General features: G+C 39.3%; 1 long non-coding RNA gene across 2 annotated transcripts; it reads right to left on the bottom strand.

Moving 5' to 3' along the window:
- Positions 1-2,931: 2,931 nt before the first annotated feature.
- On the bottom strand, positions 2,932-11,643 carry LOC115601281. 2 transcript variants are annotated; one of them, XR_003989289.1, is made up of 3 exons: positions 11,180-11,544; positions 4,769-4,879; positions 2,932-3,398 (listed from the first exon to the last, which is right to left on the bottom strand). It is a non-coding gene; the product is annotated as an uncharacterized LOC115601281 (long non-coding RNA). The 2 variants fall into 2 exon arrangements; XR_003989288.1 differs by lacking the exon at positions 4,769-4,879 and having other exon boundaries at positions 11,180-11,643.
- Positions 11,644-21,572: the final 9,929 nt, after the last annotated feature.

Raw genomic sequence — 21,572 nt, 5'->3', positions numbered from 1 at the left:
TAAGTGAATTCCCCTTCCATGGAATTCATCCTGACAGCTGTTCCTCCCCACCCCCCCTTTTTTTTTTAATGTATAGCCAAAGGCAATCTTCTATGTATACACGTGAGTCTTGTCTCTGGGGGTCCCAGTGCTTACAAAATTCCTTTCCTTTGTACACAGAAAGCACATCACTGAAGTTCTGATAGTACAGAAAACTCGTCTGCTCTGGTAAACAGTATAAATTTAGCACACGCACACACTCAGGAAAAAAAAAATAAAACCCGACAAACTTTGTCAGTAGAAGTTACATGATATTTCGTCGCATGGACTTTTCAAACAATGTCAATTTGCTGAAAACAATAAAACAATGAACTGAAATGTTGACAAAGATAATAAGGAATACATAAGCTTCACTTTGCACAAACATACCTTAGATTACTTAGACTACTTCCTCAAGGTACAGGAAATACTGGTGATGAATGAGAACTGGGAGACAGCTAAGCAGCCACAGATGTTTACCAAGCAGTAACTTCATGTATATATGCCTTAGCAGTTTTGGCTCACTGTGAACCAGTATCTCTAGCTAATTTTGCCAAATTATTTTCCAGCTTCTACTTGAAGAAACTGTTACTAGAGACCATTAAGTTTAATTTATAGCTACATTATATGTGAAGAAAGGTTGCTGAGTTACGAGATTAACTATGCCCATCGGAAACTCTTGGTTGAAGAACCAGACAGGGAAAGAAAAATTAATCAATGAAGTACCACAGAGAAAACAAATAAAACATTAGCTATTAAACAAAGCATGAGATTACACAGTGCAGGACTAGAATGTGTACCAAAGGTCAAAATCAGGCAGAGGAATTTCACTGCACAGATCTGGCAGTACAGTGTATTACCCTGATTGCATTTGGTGAATAAATAAGTAGATCTCATAATTCAAAAAACAAACTGGAAAGGGTCAATCATGTTGGTAGGGTACAAGAAATTATTATTGTTAATCAATAATTGATGCAAGTAAACACATCTCACTCTTTCAAAATCTCTTTGAAAGCCCCTTTGCTGAAGTTTTACCTGGCACTGACACTCTGAAACATCTATTAGTTGGGGGTTTTTAAAAGAAACACAGTAATTTTCATCTGTTGCCTATTGATTTTGTTCTACTATTTAAGCAGGGGTCTGTGTATTCAGCTGCAGTTGATGAGTTCACTTATGCTTATCTCTGGAGGCCATGAAGTCAGGAGGGTAAAAAAATTGCTCTTTGTCATTTAAATTTATTTAACATCAGGTTTTTATGTGGTTTATCTTTTATCTAACTCTAATGGCTATTTTTGCGCTTTACTAGGAAAAAAAAACCGTTAAAAAATAGCACTAGAAGGAACAGAAAATATTGGGAGAGAGGAAGGAAACTAATAATCTAACATGAATGCAAGTAAGTCTTAAAAATACATACAGCTGTGAATACTATGTCCACCATGCTAATGGTACCAATAATTAAACACTGCATGGCAAAAAAGTAATAGATTCCCAGGCCTGATTTATGATCATTTAATCCAACTGCATGCATACTTCAGACCATATATCCTGCAATTAATTCCTGCATCTACACTACTCCTTTTACTTGATCTGTACAGAACGAAAATGATCATTATGGAAAACCTGAAACTTTCTTCTTCTTTTTTTTTTCCCTAAATGTTGCATATGACACTGAATTTCTTTCATCAGTTTCTATCAGGCTTATGGTCACTTTTACAGCATGATCCCATAAGAATCAGATTTATCATATATTTCAGGACAAATTGTGTTTCATAAAGATGAAAAATACACAACTCACAAAACATGCTGGAAGGATTATAGGATTATTTGTCAAAAATTAAGTCAGCAAATTTGTAAATTTCTATTAAAGCAAGAGCAAACCAGTAAAAATGTCCTTAAATTTCATTTTTACTGGATACCGTTTCAATTAAAACTTTCCTTGCAAATTTAGCACACTGGAGTTTAGCTTCTTCTCAGCTAACAGCAGGTTTTCACTTATGAAAGAGCATCCTCACTGCCAGAATTCTTTGTATTATAGAACTTGTATCATTTTCTAGTATATTTTGAAGTTAATTCAATTCCACAGAATTGCTGAAATGGAGATGTATGTGTTTACTTCTATCTGTGTGGAAAGAGATTTTTTGATCACCAAAGCTAATATTTGGCACAAAACTAGTGAATATCAATGCATGACCATATTATAAGTAATTGCCCTTTGCTTTACTGTTTTCCTCAAGTTCACTGTGATCTGTAGTATAGAAATACCTGCTGAGAATGAATGATATGTGCCAGTAAACGAACTGGACCACAGTGATGACTACTCGAGTTCTTTTAGCTAAAAAAAAAAAAAAAAAATCCTTTTAAGTCGCAGGAGAGCCAGGGACAGAGCAGCTCAACCTCAGAAAGTACAGCATGCCCATGAAGCGTATGCTAACATCACATGAAGAGTGAAGAGCCAAGTTCAAGAAACTGGTCTGCATTCTATGGAAATGGTTAGGGCTGTTTATGCCACACTGTAACCAAAAGCATCACTCCAGGCTACATTTTTATCGGGTTTTGCTGGAGATCAGTTCAAAACTATTTTTAAAATGGAGAAATAAAATATTCATCTCCCTAGAGAGAAAACTAATGAAAAAGCTAATGGTAGTGAAGAATTTCTTGTAATCATTTCATACTTATATTGGGCATCGCTACCATTTTTACCAGCTAAAATGTATGTATTTCTCATTAAAGCAGAGAAGCCAGGGCACAAAACATTACTGGTCTTGCACTGAGGAGCCAACTCAACATAGTGCCAATCTACCAGATCAACTATTGTGATGTTGCACAGTCTAACCCTGTGTCCACTATTAACACACTCCTTTAGCTCAGGATGGAACTCTCCCACTATAAAAGACAGAAATATATATTTCACTATAAAAGACAGAAGTGATGACTTTATTTGGTTAAATTATTTTTAAACCTGAAAAAAATAACAGATTCTTATTTTGAATAAATGCCACAGCAGAACACAAAGATGTTGCATTTAAGCACTTCACTGTTGCAAACCCTCAGGACACCTTGATTAACACAGCAATTGATAGTAAGGGAGCCAAGCAGCCTCAATGGGCCATACACAGCAACACTGTGACTTATGGCTTTGGATTTTTAAACTGGCCTCTCCAGCACGATCTTATAAATCAACATGCAAGTCATTAAATGGTTCATTATCCCAGTAATATGATTCATTCTCTCTGCCAGGAAACACAAGAGATGATGGGCATCTTCTACTTGCAACCATAACTGTCCGTCAGTATAACAGATTAGCTGTACAAGGGAGTTCAGTTTGGTGTAGAGGTCAATGGGATGCTCCACATGGCAATTTTTCTTCCGCAAGGCTTGACCTATTAGCAGGGGATAAAAAGAGTGTGGACAAAGAAAAAGAGAATGTGGTTATCCTGCTGTGTAGACAGCTTTTAAAAATAAAACAATCATTAAGTTAAAAAATAAGAGTCATGACAGAAGAAGAAACAGAGTTCACAAGTACCTAGCTAGCTATTTTCACACGTGTAGTCAACAGACTTGAGTTAGACAGATTCTTTTTTTCTCAGGAAAGCAGAACTTAGATGTACTTTAAAAAGGCAAATAATTCTGATATTATCTGAACATAATCACTTAGACATACTTGCCCTTAGCCACCACAAAGTTTAGCATAATCAATAGCCTGCACTTAGAAAAGGCCAAAAACTTAAAACTATGGCAATATGCTAGAGGTCAAGTGTGAGCTGTATTGGCAGGTTTATATATGCAAGATGATATTTAATGTGTCTGTGCTCTGTAGTCTGACATGTGCTACCAGTTCTTAAGTACTTAGAGTTACCACTTAATCAAGGCAAAGTCTTTGCAATTACCAGTATGTGGATAGTTTTAAATGTCACACAAAGTAATTCGAATATGTTTACTGTAGTATAAGTACCTTAAATATATTTCTAAATAAAAACACATACATAAAAACAAACTGATTCAAGAGCAGGAGCAATGCAACCCTCCATACTAACTACATAGAGGAAAAACCCATTATTCAAAGTACACAGAGAATAGTGTCCAAGGTGGGTATAGAATAACTGCTCTACCGTGTCAGAACCAAATATCTCTTTTGTTATGCGTTCATAAGTCCAATTGTCCAAATGGTCCATACAGCTATAGCAATATCACCATACAGTGTATTTCTTAGTGAGGAAAGAGGACATTTCACTAAAGTCATTTGTCTTATAAAAACTGTTACTACTATACTGCTAAGCCTTGAAGCAAAAGGCTTTCATCTATTCACACGCAGTTACTGTGATATCAGAGTATATGTGTTGCATATATGCGTATATTCAAATTTTCTTTTACAATATATGCATACACACACATACATATCTCCTTCCTCTTTTTAGTGAATATTTTGAATTTAAATACCCTTGTCAAGAGCCAGCAGTCATATTTAACTTTGTCAGTAAGTCTGAATAAGAACTACCAGATACATAAAAAACAAGTCTCTGTCATCATCATGTTATGCTGAAAATCATGCAACATCCTTTTAAAGACAGAAGGTTTTGAAGAAAAATCTCTGGCGTAAACTAATGAAAAATAGAAAAAAGTGTATGATCATTAATTCACAGAAAAAATAAGCAGACGAAAGCACGCATTCCTACCTCTGGTGACTTACAATACATCAACAACTACTACACAATTAAAACCACACTGATCTGTACAAAGATTGTGTTTTTACCCTTAATCACAGTTGCTCAAGGTTTGTCTTCAAAACTGAAGGATTCTTTCATTACTTCCTAAGATTATAATTCCAACAAATGTTTGATTTTGTAAGTTTTTTTTCTGGTGTCTGAAAAACACACAACAGCAAAAATACAAGCACATGTTGTCTGGTACTTACAGGAGATTAAAATGATGAGGGTTTCCTAAAGATATCAGAGAAATGTGCAAAAACGTAGTAAGAGCCAGCATTCGTATTAATTTTGTACCCAGGATAAGCCCAGGTGTTGTAACAGACCCTTTGACTAGAACGTTCCACACAAAATTAGATACAGCAAGATGTAAAGAACACTTGTGCAAATTATTATATGACAGTGATGGTCCTTACATGAAGTATTTCATATAGTTACAGTAGGGTGCAAATCTGTTCCTCAAAGTCAAAACATCACTTAAATCTAGTCTTCAGCACTGCTGTAACCACAGGCCAAAGAGGTGAAGGATTTCAAGCGCAACTTTTTTCTTAAATATTCATGTATTTATAAAAAGAATCCAATGTTCTGAAAGTTGAAAGCCCAGGCATTTTCACTAATGCCAGCTGCACTTACAGTACAGATTTTGAGGAATCATGGATTTCTAGGTACCAGCTATCATGCACCTCTCAAGAGGCGAAGCATAAAGTAGCCAGAGCAGCAGAATGGCATACTTGAATGACTGTAAATGCAAGTAGATTGTATGATTTGGCTTTGAGGCTTAATGGAACTGCAACTCTTACTGTCCAGAAAGTCCTAAATACCTGTTCCTAGGGCTGCGCTTAAGAGACAGAGCCTGGCTGGACCCTCAGAGTTCAGAAACAAACTCACGCACTGACTGAACTATGACATGGTCCAGTTTCAAGCACTTAGTTGAAAGCACCTTGACTTCAAATAAATACATTTTGATTGGCATTACCTGCAGCATACATGACAGAACCTCTTTCCTGATACTGACAAATACAAGAGCCACACGCTCCTTGTAGCTCCCCAAGGAGGTGAATGGCATGGTACATGTATGTTTGCGAGGTAGCGGATAGACACCATTGCTACACCTTCGATTCATTCTGTTGGTCAATGAAACATAAGATGATGTTCAAGATACCACTCCATTTTCTAATCAGTTAATAGATATCTCCAACACTAAAATTCTCTGGCTAGCAAGAACATTATAGATTTATCACAATAAGAGAACTTATTTTTCTTAATTTGCTTTAATTTTTGTGGTAGAGCGCACAAATACAACATGTTTGGGAGGCAGCAGAAAGATTCTTTTTTGTTTCAAGTTATAGATTAGAAATAAGCATGACTCAAAATGATTCAGTCTCAAAATTATGCATTATTTTGAATGGCTGACAAAGTTCTCTATAGAAAGAAATAACAATGATCAGTAATTGCATGACATTATGCCTTAACTCTGATCATTTTTCCCCATTTGACTTCAGCCACTGTTGCGTGAAAGGGTAAAATAATTTGGCAGGAAATAAACCCCCTTGCTTTCCAGCTGGTCCTCAGATATTAGAGGGGCTGGCTGCGGCTAGGCTTAGAGTCTGAGTGATGCTCAATTTGCCACTATCAGTCCGGTCGCATTCAATATATTGAATAATCACGATTCCAGATGCACTGATAGTGCACTGCACCTTCAGTCTAATCGTGCTCACGAACTAGCACGGCCACACTGAGGGAGCTGGTCGCGTTCAATGAGAGATTTACGATTAGCTACTTAAACAGTGCAGTTTATTAAAGCAACAGATACAGGTTCTTGTGGATTGCCAGTGATAAATGCACTGTCTGCAAAAGCACGTGCAAATAATAAAGTATACAACCGCGCGACAAAGTTATGAATAATACAGCCTGGCTTTAAAGTATAAAAGTAAAAAGTAACTCTATATAGAGATTCCTAATTTTCCCGGGGAAGCACTGGATACAGTGCAAGTCTTACCCGAAGGCATCCCTATGGGGGGGAAGAAAGGTCCAGCCCGTCGACCGGTCCCAGGAGTCAAGAGTAGTCAGCTGATGGGGTCTTCCTCGGCTCGTCCACGATGATGTCTTCCCTAAAGCCCCCCGCTTTTTGGGTCATTTTTATACTATTTTTCACTTTCAAGGTGGAGCTTGAGTGACTCTAGTCATACATACCTTATTGTTATTGGTGTAAATATTCCTCGCTTCGCTTTTAAAGGTATATGCCACAAAAAATTCAAAGAGCATGCTCAAAGAGGGGTGGTCTCACTTTGGAGGCGGATAGCATTGGAGGTGGAGGCGTGTTTTCGTATTAAAATGCATTAAAATGAAGCAAAGTTCACACAAAGGACAGCATTTTGTCAAAAGATGACAGGCCGTTGGCTCAGGGCAGCAAGTATGCAGCTTATCAGTTTTAAGTACCACCTAGTTCCCATCTCTGCTGGTGTTGGGACAGAGTTTGGCCACAGAATCTCCACTCTGCTCCATCCTCCGTCAAGCAGTGTTGTCACGGGAACCGCTGTGGAATGAATTCCTGGCGTACCACGTGCAGCTGCATCTTACCCTGAAAGTCTGTTTTTCCTTTATGTGTGAGCAATGCTACATTTTTAAATATAAGTTTAATTTCTAAATCATATTCAGTAATTATCCCACAGCCACGTAGCATTCAAGACTGTAACAGTACCCCTTCTAATATTTACTCATCACTATAGCAGTATGCCAGAGCACTCTGTATCATTTAAAAACTTAATGAAGTTCTAACAGTATTGCTAGGTAAACTATTCACAGAAGTTTACTATGATTCTTCATTTTTGTTTCCATTGCACTATTTCTCTTCCACATTAATCGTGCGCACCATACTAATGGAAGTACTTTCATTAAAGTTCATTAGTAAGCTAGGGTCCGTATCACTTGCATCCTTAAAGGTTGACTGTTGTCTGTTAAGGAGTCATTAGTCTTCCTGTGTATTTACCTGGTACCCTTTAAAAGCTTTCAGAGCATGAACACAGAGCAGTTATGACTACAGGAAACAGGAAAACCTTCTCTCATATTCCCCAGCCAACAATTCTTTTACAAAAACTGGTCAGTTGACCTTATCCTCTCTTCTTCACTGCAACACAGTAATAAGTAATAACTTACTATTGGAGAGGAAGGAAATACCTTCATACAACCTGGTCTACACACAGATTTTGCTCGACTGTAACTCATATAGAAATGAGAATAAGAAAAACCTCAAGCCTTAATACAAGGTTATCTTCACAACCTAACACCAGTGGAAATAGAGAAGAATGCCCAGAGCCTGCATGCAAATATATTTATAGCTGTAATTTTACCCACAGGGCAATAGTGCTGCATAAGGAAGGATGATGTACCTCAATCATGCTTGTTCAGTAGAAGTAATAACATGCCATGGAGATATACAGAACCTTATGTTCCTCTTAGATATAAACACAGCTACTACTCGAACACATTCACAAAAGTGATTTCTGCCTTCATCCTGACACAGTAATCTTCAACCAACACCGAAATAAGGTAACTTTCAACTGTCCTAGATTAGGGCTAGGTTTAGAGAGCTTAGCACGTCTTAAAATTCCTTACTCTCTCAACAAACAACGAGATTTGGGTATCTTCATTGCTAAAAACTGGAAAGATGCCCACATGCTTTCCTACTTTTCTAAGACACACTACAATGTCCGTCTTGACTTCTTTATTCTGCTGATTGATGACACTTCCAAGGAGACTCATTCCAGAAAACTACACCAAATACAGTCTCTCTCATAGACACACCAGAGGACTTGTGTAAGCTGCTTATGCAAATGACTAAACTGGAGACAGTTCTACACAGGCCACTACTACCAGTTACAAACTGGGATGTACAGAACTAAGACACAATAGGAACCCCTCTGTTTTCATGACATGTGGTTTAAACTACACCAGTACTTTCCACTGGTCTCTAATTCAGTAGACAATCTTACAGCCAAACTGTCTCATCAAAACATACATTCTTGTTCCTGCATATCTTCTCACTAAATATTGGCAAGTACCAAATGCACTGTAAATAATTTCACAGAAAACCTTTCAAAAATGTTGAGACTCGAAGTGATCCAATATTGACTTCCAGAGGTCTGGGGTTTTTTAACCCAATACACAACACCAGAAATAGAAAATTCATCAACTACATATGAAGAAAATAAAAAAACAGGAAATTGTATTATTTTTAATAGTGTTTTAACTTGAAACTTGTTTTCCAAACCACTCACTAAACCGGAAATCTCTCAGAACCTCACAAAAGACAAGCAATTTCCAAGTATTGCATTCAGCATACAAAACAATTTACTGTTCCTGTATCAACATACTCACGTTTCTAGACCTCTGTGTGTATTTTAACTGTGAATCCTAACACTGCATGAGACCACTTTCACACAAATATACAGTGGTGGAGTAACATCACTCCCACAGAATGCAACAGACAGATTCAGTACTGAAAACAGAGTTTCACTGGTGAAAAACTCCACCTACAAGCATGTGTCATCAATACATTTAGTGTACATGTGTACAGCCCAACCTTTTTCTGGTTTCTAGGTGCTACCTCACGAAACAGCAATAATAATCAGCACATCAATCACTACGCATACAGATGCTTGCAGACCTGTGCATGTGAGCATAGTTCTGGTGAAACAATAATTTGAAGGTTATAATACCAAATAAGAGTGAACATAGCTATCTTTAGCAGGAAATTGCTTAACGGCAGTCATGTTTCTTTATGTTTTGTCCTTAGGTGCAGATTTTGTTAGCTGTTAGTTTTATACCAGAGTGCCTTCTAGTGGTTAAGGAGCTACAAACCTCAGCTTCAAATAAAAATGCTACCATGTACCAAGTAATTATTAAGTAACTTCATCAACATAAAAATATTATTTATAGATGTCTTATCGGAAATATTTGTTGCATGTCAGAACCACAGTTCTCCATGGTAATGCTGCTTATAAAAATCGAAATGTAATTTAGGATTGGAAAAATACTACTTACCAAACAAACAAGTAAGGAAACAACTGCTATAGACTGCTCAGCTTTGGGAATACACTTGACCTGGATTGCAGGTTTATGCCAAATGATAAAAATTAGCAACATCATGAGTTAATTTCATTGAACAATTCTATTAGAAGTATTTATCAGAATGATTTTAGCCATATGAGCCACATGTGCAAAGTTTATTTAACACCAAACCATTTAAAAAGAAAAAAAAAGAGGTACAGAAATTTATGTTTGGATCTCCTTAATAACAGCTTTCAGCAGCCACCTATCACCACAGTTGCTCAACATTTGATAGACCAACACCACTGCAGTGAAACCAACCACACAAATTTTAGATCAATAAATCTCAATGGTGGGTTACACATGTAATACTAGCTATTCATGTTATCTAAACATCCATCTAAACTCATGATTGTTTAGGTCTTTCCTAGGAAAAGGAAGTATGAAGCAGTGAATGGATACTGTTGGCTTCTATTCAGAAACCCAGTGCAGGGAGATAATCATTGGGAAGGGAATAATCACAGATCAGTAGCTGATCCTGTAGTTTATAACCAAGTCCAGGCTGTAACGCTTTGATCAAACTACAGAATGAGATTGAGAATCACACCAGCACAGAAAAAAGGCCCAAAAAGTGCTTTTGTAATAACTTCCTCAGGCATATCAAGCCCTATTAACCTCATAATCAGTCCTTAGGAGTTTACAGAAGTAAATATTACAAACAATACAGTCACATCCAGAAATTCCCTGAGATATAAAACTGTCTGAAAAGGTGGAAGAGAAACGGTCAGATTGTTCAGGGGTTGTTGCAGTTTTCTCAGCCTATCAACATGATCTGTAAAGTGGCTTGCAGCAACTTCGCATCATTTTATATGTAAACTGCAGGTGTAAATCTCTGGCTGCTGTGTTCAATGTACCTTCACTAGCGGCAGTAGGCTTTGGAACAACCCACTACCTTTAAGCACTATAGGAAGAAGCAGACTTCTGGCAAGAGAAAGGATGAGGGAGTGACAGGAACTGTCTGTTCAACCAGATCTGTGCACCTGCACCTCACCACTGGGCTAAGCCACAGCACTGTCCCGCACTGCAGCCGCTGCTTCAAATCCCTTTTCATTTCTGGAATCATAACAGACCAGTGTGCAGAAGCTACTGGGAAAGGGTGCCATCTCTGAGGGAAACCAAAGGAGTTTACACACCAAACTGGCACTGGATTTGAGTGTTTCAAATGCGTTTCAGGAGAAATGCTTAATGGTCACAGAAAATCTGGGGAGAGGGCTCTGATCAAATTCAGGTTACATTATTAAAAGACTCAAAGCAAACTGCAAATTGATTTCTATAGACAACAGATTAACAATCCATACTTTCCAAAATCACTCCTGTGACTAACCAGCCAAGTTACCACAGACACACACCACGGTTCCCGGCGTAAATCCAGGCGTAAATGCTGCAGCTCCCACGACCCCCAGCGAAGACTTCCCAGCGAGGCCGGCTGAACGCCGCAGGATGCGCTCCTCTCGCGCCCTTCTGCGATCACCTTATTCACAAAGGTCACAGGGGCCCGCGGCACCGCACGGGCCCGCGCGCGCGCACAGCGGAGGGAGGGGGGGCCGCGCGCCGGCACCGCCCGCAGGGGCGCGCTTGCTGCGCCCCTCCCGCGCTCCCCTTAGCGCACAGGCGCGGGCACGCGGCCGGGCGCGCCCCCCCCCCCCCCCCGCCACCCCAGGGCGCGCCCGGGGCCCGGAACCTTCCGGAAGCTGCGCGCGGCCGCCCCAACGGCCCCTGCCCCCGGCACGCGCCCGCGCGGGGCCGCCGGCGGGTCCCGGGAGCTGCGCGGGCAGCGCCCCCCAGCGCGCGTGCGGGGCCAGGCCACATTCACGTGGCTGCCGCGTGAGCCGCGCGCCGGCGGGCCCGGTTTGCGAGCGGCGCCCCGCAGCGGCGGCCCCGGCGGCAGCAGCGGTGGGACCGGCTGCGGGCCCTGCGGCCGAGCGAGCCTGGAGGGACCTGCCTGCGCTCTGCTCCCCAGCACTGCAGCGGTGGCAGCGCAGGGTCGCACATCGGGCAGCAGAAACCAAGTGCAGTCCTCTTCTTTAAAGACATTTTCCCAGGCTAGGTTAGCATGCCTGCATTGGAAATACAACCCGAGTCACACTGTCTGCTGTCTTCTACTTCAGCAGTAGTTGTGTGGTTAGGCCTGGACCTCAGCAACATCGCCTTGCAGGAGCTGAACCGTTTTTATCACCCCGTTCCTTCTCTACAGTTAGTCCTCTCTCCTCTAAAAGCGCTTTCTAGTGAATTCATAAATGCAAGAGGTCTTCAGTGCTTGAAGGTTCCTGCATCCCCATCTGACATACATAGTTCTGCGTATATGACAATACTTAACATTTTCAGGTAAGCTTTGATTAGTATACAAAACCAGGGGAAATGTCTAACACATGACCATACCTGCGATTCCATTCTCTACAATCCATCCTGTTCATGAGGAGAATTACCTCCTCATGCCACAGTAATCTATACCCTGGTAGTTATATATCCGTTCTAGGTAGAGGAATGATGCCAAGAGGAGTTTTCTATACCAACACTTCAGCCACTGCTTTAGTAATAGAAGAATAATTCTCTAATCTGTTTTAGTTTGTCCTCTTTCTCTCAATATATTTGTAGTCTATAGGGTAATATGTATTTCTTATGTGAAGGAACAGAGGCCCATATTAGTTTGGTGAGCTTGAATGGTTATATAGAACACAATTTCTAAGACAGATTTCTTAAAGCTTCCCAGTGACAGAGGGAAGGACAGGAGGTGCCCTACACATAACTGGTCATTATCCACTCCTCCATTCCCACCTCTTTGCTGGTGGTAGGTAGTTCAATGAGACACATGAGCTGTTTGTACCAAGTTCCCATTTGTAAGACAGAAGAATATCATTACCATATTTAGCAGATCAGTGAGGAGAACAGGTAAGTGATGTTTTCAAAATACTTTAAAGTTAAAACAGGAGTATTACATATTTTCCCCTTTCCGTGCCTTCAGCTTTACTAGAAATTTTTCCTTCTATGTGCTGGTGTTGTGGTTTAAGCCCAGCCGGTAACTCAGAACCACGCAGCCGCTTGCTCACTCCCCCTCTTCTTCCTTCCCCCACTCCCGGAGGGATGGGGAGGAGAATCAAAAGAATGTAACTCCCATGGGTTGAGATAAGAGCAGTCCAGTAACTAAAGTACCATACAAAACTACTACTGCTACCACCAATAATAATAATGATAAGGGGAATAACAAGGGGAAAGACTACAACTGCTCACCACCTGCTGACCGATACCCAGCCCGACCCGAGCAGTGAACTGGGCCTTCCGGGTAACTCCCCCCAGTTTATATACTGGGCATGACGTGCTGTGGTATGGAATACCCCTTTGGCTAGTTTGGGTCAGGTGTCCTGTCTCTGCTTCCTCCCGGCTTCCCCTCCTCCCTGGCAGAGCGTGAGCCTGAGAAGGTCCTTGGTCGGAGTAAACATTACTTAGCAACAACTAAAAACATCGGTGTTATCAGCGTTGTTCCCAGGCTGAAAGTCAAAACCACAGCACTGCACCAGCTACTAAGGAGAAAAAGACTGCTGTAGCTGAACCCAGGACAGCTAGTTATGACTTTTAGCTTTTCCCACAGGTTCTCTGCTATACTCAGAAGTTTGTCTTCTATAACCTTTCTAATCCTCTTGTGAGCGCCTACTCTTTAATCTAGAAAAAGATTGTAGTAGATCCATTCCATTCTACAAACTATTTTGTAGAAATAGGATTTGTAGGAGCAGCTATTTTGTAGAAATGCTAATTCCTTAATAATATATACTGTATGTGGATCATCAAGAGACAGTTTTACCCCTTTCATAAATAGTCTTTTTCATTGTTGGTGTATTTCATGTCAATAAAGACACCTTTGTACTGATACCAGCTCTCAAGGGTGTGAGTTGTTAATTTAAATAGATGTGCTGCCAACACATTCTTGGGATTGGCTTCTGTTTGATACCTTGTGTAATGGTAAACATGCAAGAACAAGGCAGTATTGTTGTACTCTGGCAGCAATTAGAGATCTTGTAGAGTGTAGTAGTATTTTGGGAACATTTCATTTCAAATCCAAACCCGTTTTCTGAAGATGTTTGTTTTCTGAGTTGATTCAAACACATACAGAACCTTTGCTGCATCATCACTATGCTCTGCACTGCTGCTAGAGTGTTCAAATGCCCAAAGTGCAGAAAACAACCAGCAAAAGCAGCTGTTCAGAGCTAATCTATACCTGTTAGTACAGAGACAATGCCAGACACAGTAAACTGAAATCTTAAACACGTGGAAATCATGAGATTGACTTTCTGACATCAGTGCTTTTTAAAATGGTACATTATGGTTCTTTTGGCTACTTAGTTTTGATACATTAGAGATCTAAAAGACAGTATCCTTTCCCGCTCTTTGCTCACAGTCAGTGCAATTTAGATTATATTCTAAAAAGAGGTCATGCAGATTGATGGTTTGCCTTACTGTCCTGGGAGTGACAAGAAATTGTCAGGAAAGAGAAGGAAAGAACGGACCTTCCCTGAGAGCAGCACCTATGGTTGGCTGGAACAGCCTCCTGCAGCTCACCCGTAGGTGAGCAGGGAAGGGCTGGGCAGTGAGGAGGGAGCCTGCAGCACAAGGATGGGCTGCGGGGTCCTGGCTGGACAGGGCATGGGGCACAGCAGAGCGCTGAAGGGACAGGGGAGAAAAAGCCTTTTCTTAACCATCCCATGTATGCATCAGTTTGTATTTCTTATTAACGAGAAAAAAGGTGTTAACTAAGGATGGGTCTATACTACAGAATACAGGGGGCAAGGGGAAATCATTGCCCAAGTGCTATTTTCACTCCATTTTACGCAAGTGATTAAATTTTATTTTAAATTCCAGATAGCTTGTACTTGTGGGTTTTTTGAGATACGTACATTCATGCAAAATGTTTATAATTTAACAAAACAATTTCCTGACAAAGGTTCTTTCAAAAAGAATTACTGTCAAATTCTACCAGAGCTTTTCATATTCCCTGCGTATGAAAATGTGGATAGTACTTTGAGCTGCATGCCACGATTAGTGAGATGGCAACAAAAGACAACAAGAGTCTTGAGTTTGATTTTACTGAAGAAAGCAATCAAATGGTATACAACAATAAAATATCTTCAAAAAAAAAAAAACAAAAAACAAACAAAAAAAAACAAAAAACCCCCCAAAACCCCCCAAAAAACCAAAAATAAAACCAAAAAACCCCCACAAAACCACTGAACTTTCTGTAATTATGGAAATATAAACAGTAATTAAACAAGTGGGAAAGTTTCAGCTAGACAGTGCATGGATTTGGCAAACACTTTGATAGCACAAATAAATTCTGTCTTTTCAGAGCGTCAGTGAAGAGGAACAGCATTGCTACAGCTGAAGGAACTCTTCAGGAATTCTGGACTGGGTGCTACGTCCATTTCTTACATCAATACAGAAGGAAATGTTTTAGGTCAGTTAAAATGGAAAGAACATAATGTTGGCCTGCTGTGCTAAAGTAACTGATGAATTCCCAGCTTTATGGGTTTTCTCTTTATCAACATCTTTTATTAAATTGCTTCATAAATAGTCTTTCCTCTGAAATGAGCAAAAGCTCATACTACTGCAGGAGTGAATCAATGGAATAAATATCCATTTCTGATTGCTATCAGGCAGACAGCAGTTTAGAAGAACAGTTAACCTATAAAAAGGAAGCTTAAATCTTATTGGAGACAATTACATCCTTTACTGAATTTAAGCTGAAGAAAATTGTTGTACCACCTTTAACATGCTCATGGGTATGCTCAGCAGTAAAATAAATACTATTAGTAAGAGGTAATAATACAGTAACCTGAAAGCAAAAATACGTAAGGCAAATGCAAATCACCTGCTGAATAGTAGTGCATCATATTAAAATATGAGTTCGCCCAGCTCCAAGTTGAAACAGTGGGGCCCACTGTATTTCTGAAAGGAGTAACATTTTAAAAGTACCCTTTGCTACAGAATAGCCAGAAGAATGTCCTGGTTTCTGTATCCTGGGTCTGTATCCTTGGGCCCCCACCCCCTTGGTTTTCTACCAGCTGTAATGTCCACCTCTGACATCTTTGCAAATTTAAACTGAAAGCAAATATTCTGTCTTTAATGCTTCCATTTTACAAAGACCTTGGAGCTTACTGTAGAAATGAGTTGGGTTTAGTCATATCCTGGATTAGAAAATCTTTAAAGAAGTCACAAATGTCTGACCAATTATACTTGCAATTGTGGAGCAAGGATAGGATTTTAGTTTCAAACAATATGCAGTCAAATTATTAAAAATATTAGTTGAAAAATCACACAATCTGGGATGCTATCAGCAAATCAGAAAATAATTAAACCGAGTATGGATTTATGTATGCAGGACAGAACTACAGAGAAAACAATTTTATATTTTTCAGAGTAGTGATTCTGGTTTCACGCTAATTGGACATACCAAGAGATTCCATTTTACTGGAACATATTCATATTAACATCTTGATGTCTGTTCATATCCAGTTATTCTTAAAAGGTACTTCACACACCAGTAAGTGTAATTTGTGACATGGCATCTTCAAAAATATTTTGGGACAGTAGGCCAGATTTGCTACCAGTGAATTTCTGGCATATTTTGGATTTAAACGAGAAGTAAATTTAGCCCAGTGTGTTTTGTTGGCTTTGGATATTCATTGATTATTTGACTCCATAACATACTTTTGTCAATGTAGTAACTTTCTGTAACACAACCTCTTCCAACAGTCTCTCAGAATGGCTTCCTATACCACTTCAAAATGTATGCGCTGGTTAAATTTGAATGGAAGGCACTGATAACCAAAGAAGACAGGGCTCTGGATAAAGCTGCCTAATCTTTTACTTCTGGTTTTTCCCCTGGTTCTATGAGAAAAGCCCAGGATCACGTGTATCAAATGAGCATCCAGTCTGAAACAAGCCTGAATTAGTGCTGTGAAATGTTTGCTGACATGCTCACAGAGATGGTCTAGGTTAAGACATTTACAGTGAGTTTCTGCCAGCTGTGATTGCTACCACTGAAAACTATAATTACCTGTGCTTGAAAGGGAGGTGTAAAGGCAAAGGAATTCTTTCTGCAGTGTCAAATACCCTTCATGATTCTCTCATCCCTTCAAAATTCTGTTGTTTATCGTGGAATCTGAAAGCAACCAGCCACAGGAAAGTCTCACTCTTCTTTAAAAGCCAACACACAATTGGAAAGTATTAAAAAACACAGAGCATTTCCCTCTTGCAGAATTTTTCCTAATGCAGTCACACAAGCTTTTGCACCGTATTTCATGAACAGTATTTGATAATGCCAGAAAATACAATCATATATGATTGCCAGAAATAGAAGCTTTAGGAAACATTTTACAGAGAAAGACAGTCAATATTATAAAAACTTTTAAGATAATCTTCTTTCCTTCAGATGTTAAAGTTCATAGATATCTGCAAATTACTACTTACCTAAGTAAGAGGTTTTGTAAGAAGAGACTCACAATCTTGCTTCAGCAGGATTTTGGCATCTGGAATAGTAAAATTTGGCCTACGGGAAGTGTTAAACTAATTTGTATTACAGAGAACTAGTGACATGGAAATGAAAGTAGATGCAATATCCATAAAAAGGCTCTCATAATATTCAAGCTTTTATTTTAAGTAATATTATACCTTCTCCTACTCAAAAAGATGACATTCAACATGATCAGCAGGTAAGTAACAGTGGGGCTGAGTGCAAAATTGTGATGTGAGGCAAGGCAGGAGGAAATTCCACTTTCAAAGAGAAATATGTGTATCTTTTTTTTGTGAACAGAAAAGATGTAGCAGTTTTAAAATTCCACCTACATATTAATGCCCTGATGTTTAGATTTGCATAAAGAGCAGGTTTCTGGCAAGGCTTACAAAGCCTCATTTTTGAAGTTTAAATATCAGAAAATGTCTTTCTTTCTACAAACACATAACAGATCCAAACCACAAGAAAATATGCATTCAACCACTGAAGGAAATCAATTGGGAAGAAAATTCCTATTTTGTTAATGTCGATTATTGTTTTCTCATATTTGCTTTTGACCCTGGTGAGAGATACCCTCACGGGCAAAATGAACATGGTTAGCACTGGTTTTTATCATCTTGCAAACCCTGTTACTCCACAGAGTTCATTCATTTTCCATGACTGAATCATGCAAACAGTCCTCTCTCACAACAGGTCTAAAGCATTCATCTGTGGGAACATGAGATGCCATGTCTCTCCTAGACCCATTTTGCATCCATCACTCTACAGTATGGTTTCCTCCATTTTCTATAACAAATGTAGCTCATTCTTTATTCAGGGCTGTGTGGAGTGGCTCCCTAGAGAATTATGGAGACTGTGTGGCAGATTGGCATCAAGGTGCCCAGGATAATCAGCAACAGAGCTGAAGTACAGTATCTTTAATTATGAATTCCTGATTGCAGTTTATCTCTGCTGACCCATATGTCAGACTGCTGATGTGGGAAAACCTAGCTCATGTGGGAAAACTTTGTAGTGACAGGCAACCAATACAGTTAGACACAGTCAGCTGTAAAACAAAAGCTTTACAGCAACAAGCTGTATAGAACTCCACATCATCAGGCACTCCTGCAGCTAGACCATTCTAGAAAAGCCTCTCTGAGTTTTTTCACTGCAGCTATTTATCAAATGTAACAGAATAAAAAAAAAAAAAAAAAAACCCACAAAAAAATTAAAAAAAAACGAAACAACAAGGCAAACAAATCCCCAAACAAGCAACCAGCACAGAAAGATTTTGCTAATCCCTTCAAGTTTTCAGTTATCACTGTTCTCAGAAGGAACACAGAAATCCTAAGGACACCATGGCTTGGCAGATTTTGTGTAAAGCAAATAACTGCCCTTCAAATAGATTTTCAGGTTACTCGATCTCTACCCATACAGCTTTTCTGTTTTCCTTTCGGAAGGAAGTAGAGGGAATTTTTTTTTTTTTTTCCCTTGGATAAGATTTCACATCTTTAACCTTTCAGCAACCCGGAAGAGTAATAAAATGTTGTTCAGCTCCCAAAGCCCAGGAATGGAGGTGAAAGAAAAGACATTGTCAGAATTGCTTTGCACTACATTTACTGCTTGAGGGAAGTAGGAAGACACTCCTGGATGAGAAAATAGCATAAACCACACTTGACCCTATAGAAGTCCTCACAACTGGCAGAGAATCCATCTGTTCAGTGTAACACCAGCACATTTGCCATTTTGTCAGTTATCACTAGAGATGTTACTTATTCATGTTTTCATAATTCCCTGCATATAGAAAGTATTTATCTGTGTGTCTTCAGTAGTTAACGTCACGTTACCAAAGGGGAAAGCAGTTTCTCAGTAGAGCGCAACCAACTCCCACCTTACATGTTACTCCACAAACTCCACGTAACAAAGTCCTAGCAGATGATTATGCATAAAACCAGGGAGCCTTGCCAAACAAGAACAGGATACCTGCCAGCCTTCTTCACTTGGGTTGTCCCTGAGGTAAGTGACGCAGAGTGAATCAGATATATTCCTATTTTCACAGAGAAAATACAGTTCACTGCTTTATTTTTGTGCTCTCAAACACTAGGTACACAGTTCCAGATTTTAAGCTCAGAAGGTTATTTTGTTAGGAACACATATTTATCTCCATCTCCAGGTTCAACATTAAACACCCACTATTCTAATATGGGAGTTCTCTCTCCAATGGACCATAGTGCAAATGTGTGAGCATACACATTTCACTACATATGTTGAAAACCTGTACTGGGAATGAACACGCTACTGGGAAAGATGGTCAACTGCCAAGAAGGGTGAGGGAGTGTTTCTAGAAGAGAGCACCACTGCTTCCTGAAGGAAGCGCTTCCAAAACAGAAGCACTCTTTAAAAGGGACTTTTCTCAACTAATGCACAAGACTATTGAGTGGAAATCAACCTTCTTCTGTCCTTACCCAACCTGGACCAGAGCCACAGTAGATAATTTCCTGCATGCAGAACACAAACGCTATTAAAATCTGATATAACTTAGAGTTCACCAGCTCTTGGTCTACAAGACATTGTCTCTGCAATTATAAATGAATATTCGCCAAATACAGGTGGTAACTAGGAACAAGGCATGGGTTCTCTAAGGCAGAGGAATACATAGGATTCCTTAAAACAATTGTTCATTTACAAATGAGACAATACAAGCCTCAGGGGAGCCATAGAACATTTGAGGTCTTAATTTTTTTCAAAGTGAAAACTTCTAAACAGGGCTCTCTCCACCACTGACTTCTCAATACACTCAACAGTGATTCCTATGTGTTTCTCTGACAAAGAAAGGGAGAAGATTTTCCAAGGGCCCAAGTCAGTAGGAGTTTGAGAAGGAATTTGTACCATTACTACTCTCACATACTTTTTGGTGCATTACAGTAGTAATGGTACAAATTCTTCCTGTACCACCTTTGGCACACTACAGTGCAATACAGCAAGGAATGGAGGTGTCTCAATGACTGCCACAGCAGTACAGAAGCTCCAAGGAAGAAGTGGGAATGTTTACCACTGGTGGTGTACCACATGAGCAAAACATGCAAGAGGCACTGGGCAGCGTTAGTCTTCCAGTAAATTTCTTGGTCATGCACTAAGCCTGGCTAGATACCAGAGCTTTAACCCAAGACTGTTCTTTCTAAATCATGTTTACATTATATTCTTATGCAGAAAAGGACATTTCTCTAATTTTTCAGTGTTAGCTCATCTTTCCTTTGTATGTGTGCAGCTCAGATTATGATGGAGTCCTGCCCCCACATGGGGCTCTAAGATGGGCTAAATTGATTATAATTAAAACAGATGGTTCTTTGACTGATCCTCTTTTCTTAAGTAGAGCTAATGCAGATTAACTGTCCATAGAAAAAGGCTTCAAGTATCCAGTGCGAGAGAAATCTTGTATTAAACATTAGCAGTGGCATCACCATGTATCACTGTCATCATTGAACATGTTGTACTGTTTGGCAATGTAATAAAAATGAGCAAAACTAATAACATATTTCAGTGCAAGAAGACCAAAGTTTTAACTCTCTCGCATTTCATAAATGCTGTCTCACTGAGTGACAGTTCAAACCATAGCAAGCAGTAATCCTTGGGCTGTCTACAGAGTCGTATGTTTGAAATTTCTTAGCTGCTTTTCAATCTTCATTCTGTTTTCTAAACATACCCAAATACATAACATTAAAAAGATGTGGAATATTAGAATTACTGTTGAGACATGACAAACTATCATAGCAGAACATGATATTTTTCACAATTACATGCCAAGACATTAAAAAAAAAAAAAAAACAACCCAAAGAATGAACATACATAAACTCACTATTGCTCCACAGGACTTTCAAAAATACTAAATTGGAGATGCAGATCAGAAACATGAGAATACAAGAAACATTACTGAAATCAACTGAAAGAAGAAGAAAATTCAATAGTTATAATAAAGGAAGAATCTTTTCCTAGTTACAGCAGTACAGCTGATAGTTTGATTTCAGAAGCCTCATTGTTTAAGAATAAAAAAGATGATAAAATCAGTTCATGCTAATGCTGATCACAGCTCATTGGCTGGTTTACATATTACAGGAATATTCATCAAAATGCAAATAAAAATTATATTTTTCAAAATTAATAAACATTAAAAAGAAGCAAGCAGCCGGGGGGGGGAGGGGGGGAGGGCCGGGGGAAAAAAAAAAACCAAACCAACCGTAAGCCAACAGGGTCATTAAGCAAT

Source organism: Strigops habroptila, chromosome Z, assembly GCF_004027225.2.
Source record: "Strigops habroptila isolate Jane chromosome Z, bStrHab1.2.pri, whole genome shotgun sequence".
Taxonomy (NCBI): domain Eukaryota; kingdom Metazoa; phylum Chordata; class Aves; order Psittaciformes; family Psittacidae; genus Strigops; species Strigops habroptila.
This window is presented reverse-complemented; position numbering and strand designations above follow the sequence as displayed.